Source organism: Eulemur rufifrons, chromosome 8 (genome assembly GCF_041146395.1).
Source record: "Eulemur rufifrons isolate Redbay chromosome 8, OSU_ERuf_1, whole genome shotgun sequence".
Classification (NCBI taxonomy): Eukaryota; Metazoa; Chordata; class Mammalia; order Primates; family Lemuridae; genus Eulemur; species Eulemur rufifrons.
In genome coordinates this window covers 25,255,372-25,262,125 of record NC_090990.1, presented here as the reverse complement: position 1 = coordinate 25,262,125, position 6,754 = coordinate 25,255,372, and positions in this window count along the sequence as shown.

Here is a 6,754-nt window from a genome sequence, read left to right as displayed (position 1 = left end):
CAGTTGGGAAGATGGAGATGTTCTGGAGTGGATGGTGATGATGATCGTACAAGTGTGCTCATACTTAATGCCACAGAACTAAACATTTAAAAATGGCTAAAATGATAAATTTTATGTTATATATATTTTACCACAATAAAAAAATGAAAAAATAAAAAGAATAACTTTGACTTTTAAAGGTATTATTTAAATTTGATAAAACATTTCATGTTTGGGCTGGGCGTGGTGGCTCACGCCTGTGATCCTAGCACTCTGGGAGGCCGAGGCGGGTGGATTGTTTGAGCTCAGGAGTTCAAGACCAGCCTGAGCAAGAGCGAGACCCCATCTCTACTATAAATAGAAAGAAATTAGCTGGACAACTACAAATATATATAGAAAAAATTAGCCAGGCATGGTGGCGCATGCCTGTAGTCCCAGCTACTTGGGAGGCTGAGGCAGGAGGATTGCTTGAGCCCAGGAGTTTGAGGTTGCTGTGAGCTAGGCTGACGCCAGGGCACTCTAGCCCGGGCAAAAGGAGTGAGATTCTGTCTAAAAAAAAAAAAAAAAAACACTTCATGTTTGAATTAAAATTTGTACTTACCAAACAAAAATATTACATACTTTCAGTTCTCACTGTTTTAAATTTTAAACACAAAATTCTGGTTACCTTTGAGGGTTTGTGTGTGTGTGTGTGTTTTCTCTTTAAGAGACAGGGTCTCACTCACACCGTCACCCAGGCTGGTGTGTGTCGCTATCATAGCTCACTGCAGCCTCAAACTCCTGGCCTCTTGAACTGCTGAGATTACAGGTGTGAGCTGCCATGCCCAGCCACAATTAAGGTTTTTTTTTTCTTCTTCTTCAGTAGATTTAGGGGGTACAAATGTTTTTTGTTACATGGACGAATTGTATTAATATAATGCTGAAGTCAGGGCTTTCAGTGTACCCATCACCAGAATAGGATTCATCGTAGCCAAGAGGTAGGTTTTTATCCAATTCCCCCCATGAGTTGTGAGAATATATATGTAAGTTTTAAATTAGCACAGTGGTCACATAGAATGATGGCATTAAAGTAACTTAAGTTTTGCTTCTTCACCTTAACAATTGCTGTGTCATCATTGTTTATTCTGAAATGACTGTTTAATCTCAGGAATATGTTGTGTCATGGAGTTGGAGATACCAACTGAACTCCAAGCAAGCTTGAATGATTCCCAACTACTAAGAAATTACTTTCAAAATTAATGTGTGTAGCTGAGTCTGTGTGTGTCAAGAGGTCAATTATACAAGTGAGATTTCTCCCAATTAACTTCTATGTAGAGCACAATGTTTATTAAAAGCTAAGTACAGGCCGGACGAGGTGGCTCACGCCTGTAATCCTAGCACTCTGGGAGGCCGAGGTGGGCGGATTGTTTGAGCTCAGGAGTTCGAGACCAGCCTGAGCAAGAGCGAGACCCCATCTCTACTAAAAATAGAAAGAAATTATATGGACAGCTAAAAAATATATATATAGAAAAATTAGCCGGGCATGGTGGTGCATGCCTGTAGTCCCAGCTACTCGGGAGGCTGAGGCAGGAGGATTGCTTGAGCCCAGGAGTATGAGGTTGCTGTGAGCTAGGCTGATGCCACGGCACTCTAGCCAGGGTGGACTAGAGAAGGACTGTGCCACAAAAAAAAAAAAAAAAAAAAAAAGCTAAGTACAGTTGGCCCTCTGTATCCATAGGTTCTGCATCCTTAGATCTAACAAACTGGGGATCAACAATATTTAAAAAAAATTAAAGTAACAACACAATAATAAAATATAATACAAATATAGCTGGGCATGGGGATGCATGCCTGTAGTCCCAGCTACTCAGGAGGCTGAGGCAGGAGGATCACTTGAGCTGAGGTTACAGTGAACTATGATGACACCACTGCACTCTAGCCTGGGCAACAGGGCGAAATCCTGTCTCAAAAAAAAATAATAGCAATAATAACACAAATTCAAAAAACGATGCAGGACAACCACCATTTACGTAGTATTTACATTGTATTAGGCATTATAAGCAATCTAGAGATTATTTAAAGCATATGGGAGGATGTGCGTAGATTATATGCAAATACTACACCATTTTATATCAGGGACTTGGGCATTTGTGGCTTTGGGCATCCACAGGGTCCTGGAACCAAACCCCTGAGGATACGAGGGACAACTGTAATAAATTTGTGCTAATATGAAACTTACATACATACTACTAAAACTCAACAGTAACTAGAGCCACCATTTAGAACTCAGATCAATACATTTTTTTCCCCAGGGAGAAGTATTTTTTAACTTGTACATTTAGGATGACAGTACAAGGTGATAATAAAAAGCAAACCGACTTTTAGTCATTTTTGTTTTGGTTCTTAAATTTTCTGCAGTCGATGCACTTTTATTGCCTATACTTGGGGAAGCCTGTCATCCTACCCTTGGTAGACCACCACCAGCAATGCTGGGATCCAACTCAACTTGGACACTGTGGACCAGAGGGGAGTGACAGGGGCTGCCCCTTGGGAGGCATTTATGTTCTATGCCTTTAATTCAAAGGACATTCTCAGGTATTACCTTCTATAGAAGCTTTCCTCCGACATTCTCTCCCTGCTTGAATCTGTATCAAATATTTGTCCTTTAAATTCCAGGAGCACCCTGTGCCTATCCTGTCACTGACCTCATGTGGCATCATAATGGTATGTCTCCTCCACCTCTAGACGGAGCACCCTGATGGCAAAGACCTGGTCTTGGTGATCAATTAGTGCTCAATGTTCTGGCCACATCGGAGCATGTCTAACATGGCTATCCCAAAGTACAGTGGCTTTGGGAAGTGGCTGGTGGTACACAGGAGGTGGTGTTGAGCTACCCCAGGATGTCATGGCCCCTCAAGGTGGGGAGGAGGGCCTTGCAACTAAGATTCTTTTATTCTCTGTGTTAGTTCAAGGAATGCCTTACCCTGTCCCTAGCCCTAATTTGCAGATGAGGAAATTGAAGCTCACAGAGGTCAGGGGAATTGCCTGCACTTACAGAGTGAGTCATAGGCCAAGCCTAGGGGAGAGCACACGTGTCCTGACCTCTTGGCCGGCCAGGACACTGGCCACGGCCCCCGTCAACGGTGGTCCTGGCAGCTCTGATCTCATGTCTTGCCAATGTGTGCATTTAGCCACCAGGGGGAGCCAGATAGCCGTTCATGGGGAAGCTAGGCGCAGGCTTAGGGGGTTCGAGTAAATGTTGCTTTGAGAGGGCGCCCCAGAGGGACACCAGGGGGACACACACCAGTGGAGCTGGGGAGTCCTGGTAAAGAAAGGGTGTATGTGTGGGGGGAGTGTTGTAAGAGAGCTGGAGTTCAGGAGCGTTGGCGGCTGGGATGGCGGGAGGAGGAGGGAAGGGCATTTTGTTGTCTGCCTCTGGCCCTGCTGGGAAAAGGGCAGAGCTGGGAAGAGGGAGGGCTCTCCAGAGGGAGGGCCCCTGCCTCCACCTCCATTTTCCTCAGCCTCACTCAGGGCCTGGGACAGGCCGGACATTCCTAAGTCTCCGGCAGGGAAACCAGGAAATGAGAGCTGGAGGCCAGCCTCCTGCCGCTCTTCCAAAGCCTGCCCTGCCCCAGGACTTCCCGAAAGAGCCCTGCTGCGTCTGGGAGCCGCGCTCCAGGCTCCCGAAGGCTGCTCCCTCCTGGAACTTCCCCTGCACTCTTGCCTCCTTCCGTGCTGGCTCCTCCCTCCCAGGCCATGGGATCAGGCCCTGCCCTGGGCAGCACACCTGTAAAAGAAATCGCTATCCACAGAGCGCCAGGTCAGAGTCGTGGCCTGTCCGCCTAAGCCTGGCTCTCTCCCAGGTTCCCTCTCTAGTGAATGCTACCGGTATCTTTCCAGTTCTCTGACCTGGAAAGCTTGGCATCATTAGACACCTCCTCCTTTTTTATTCCCCATGTCCAGTCCATCTTTTTACCTCCTGTGTTTCCAGCACTCACTGGGCCAAGTGTCCACCGTCTGTCACCAGGATTGGTGCTCCTGTCTGGACTCCTCACTGTCACTCTTCTCCCCCTTCCCCAATCCTTTCCAGGTGGTAATCCTGATAACCTTTTCAAATTGTTAATCTGACCATGCTAAAACCTTTCAGTACCCTCCCAGTGCTCTTGTAATAAAGATCAAACTCTTAGCGTGGCCCACGGGGCCTGCATGGTCTGGTCCCTCCTACCTCTCTGGCACCATGCTCCCTCTTATGCTCTAGGTTCCAGCTACACCTGCCATGGTTACCACAGGGCCTTTGCACGTGCTGTTTCCTGTGTGGACTCCCACCCCTCTGCCTTAACTCCTACTCCTTCAGATCTTGGCTCCAGCATTGACTTCTCAGCATTGCTTTCTCATTGTCCCTGAGAGAGGAATCAATACCTTCTTTGATCTCCCTGACTAGGTCAGATCCCTTATTATTCATTTTCCTAACACCACATACATCTCCTTCATTGTTCACCATTTGTCACAGTTGTAATTATACATTTGTTTGTATTATTATTTAATTATTAATAAAGCTCTATGAGGGTAAGGACCATGTCAATTTTTGCTCATTTGAGAATCTCTAGCTCCTCTGTGCCTGGCACATAGTAGATGCTCAATAAATATTTGTTGAATGAATAAGTAAATTTGTGTTACACCCCCCACCCCATCTCTATCTCCCAAGCCTAGGCCTCTATCATCCCTTATCCAAACCTCAGCCATCACTTCTTGATTTGTCATCTCCCAGTTTATAATTAAATCCCTATCAGTTTCCCAGAGTGGTCTAATAAAACTGCCAATCTGATCACGGCACCACCTCTACCCCCCCCCGCCCCCCCACCCCCCCTCCCCGTTTCATTGCTGTCAGTGCCTTCCCGTGGCCCTTGGAATAAAATCCAGTCTCCTGACCGCAGCCTTACAAGGCCTTGCATGGTCTGGCTCACCTCATGCCAAGCTCCACCTCCTCAACGGACCTTTCTTAACTCAACAAATATCAACTGCCTGTTCTGCCAGGCACTGGGGTGAGCAAAAACAGACTCCTTCAGATCTGCTTACAGTCCTCCTTCCCAGGCAGAGCCTTTGCACAGGGATTCCCCCTCGTCTGGAAAGTGCTCGTCCCACTCCTCCTTTGTGTATCTTCTTGACTTTGCCCAGTCAACAGCTGCTCGCCCATCAGCTCTCAGACTAAACACCATTTACTCAACGGCATCTCACAAGGCCCCAAACCCAGGTCAGGTTCCCCTGCCATATGCTCTCATTGCTCCCTATATCCGCCTGCGTGGCACTTACTGCATTTTCTATTTTTACATTTGTTTGTGCGGTTATTTGATTAATACCCATCTTCCCCACCAGGAAGCTCCAGGAGCTTGAGTGCTGGTTTTTGCTTACCCTCTCCTACCTTAGCTTGTTCCCCACAGGCAATTTATTGATTGAATAAATGAAAGAGTAAATGACTCTCCCAGAAGGGTATTCAGAGGGTACTGCCCTTCAGGGAAATGTTGACACCCGGGGTGCACAACAGAGCTCTTGTCAAGGAGAGGGCTGGGAGCTGAGAGTCCCTTCCTGTCCCTCCTCACCCCAACATGCTGTGACCTGGCTCCTGCCCACCTCTCCAACCCCACCTAGCCTCTCTCCCTGTTGTTCCTGAAGCCCCAACAATACTGCAGCTGCTTCATTCCTCTGGGGCTTCCTGCAGGTGACCTCTCCACCTGCAACTCCTCTTCCTGCTTCTTTTCACAGGGCTGACACCTCCTCATCCTTCAGGTCAAGTGTAAATGCTGCTGTTTTAGAGGACACGTTCCCTGAGTATTCACCCCCCTTACTGCCCATCCTTTCACCCAGTTCATTTCCTTCCTAAAATTGTATCTCACAATGGAAATGCAGTTACATATTTATTGTCTGTGTCCTCATATGAGTTAGAAGCTTTTGGCCACATGCAATAGAAAATCCAACTGACGTTGGCTTAAACAATGAGGAAAGTAGAGACAGGACTAATTTTAGGATTGGTCGGTTCAGTGGTGTTCTCAAGGACCTAGGTTCTTCCCATCTCGCTGCTCTGCCACCCTTGAGGTTGGCTTTGTCCTCGGGTTGGTTAGCAGGATGGATGGACGCAGCAATTCCAAGCATGACGGGTGGACCTCATATCATATAAGCAGGGTCTTCTCATTATGTTATTAGTTAACTATTTCGGTGTGACAAATTATCATAAAACTTAGCAATCTAAAACATGTATTATCTCACTGTTTCTGAGGGTTAGAAACCCAGGCATGGCTTAGCTGGTTGGTTCTAGCTCAGGGGTTCTCATGAGGTGACAGTGAAGCTGTTGGCCAGGACTGAAGCCATATGAAGGCTAGGCTTGACGGGGGCTGGAGGACCTGCGTCCAAGCACGAGCTTCTCCCTAAAGCAGCAGCCGCCTCCCTCCAGAGTGAGTGACCCGACAGCGAGGCAGCAATCAAGAACAAGCTGCGGTGTTTTATATACTTCATCTTGCACATGACATACCATCACTTCTGCCGTATTCTGTTGGTCACTCAGCCCAAGTCTGGTACAACACGGAAAGGGACTACACAAGGGTGTGAATACCAGGAGGTAGGGGACATCATCAGGAGGTCCTCTTAGAGGCTGGCTACCACATTGCTTCTTTTCAAAAGTGAGGAAGCCTTTCCTCAAAGCCTCCAGCAGGTGTCTCTTCGTGCCACGTGCCCATGCCCAAACGAATGGTTCATGAGGTGTTTGGGACCATTATTTTTGCCTCATCCCAATCATGATTCACCC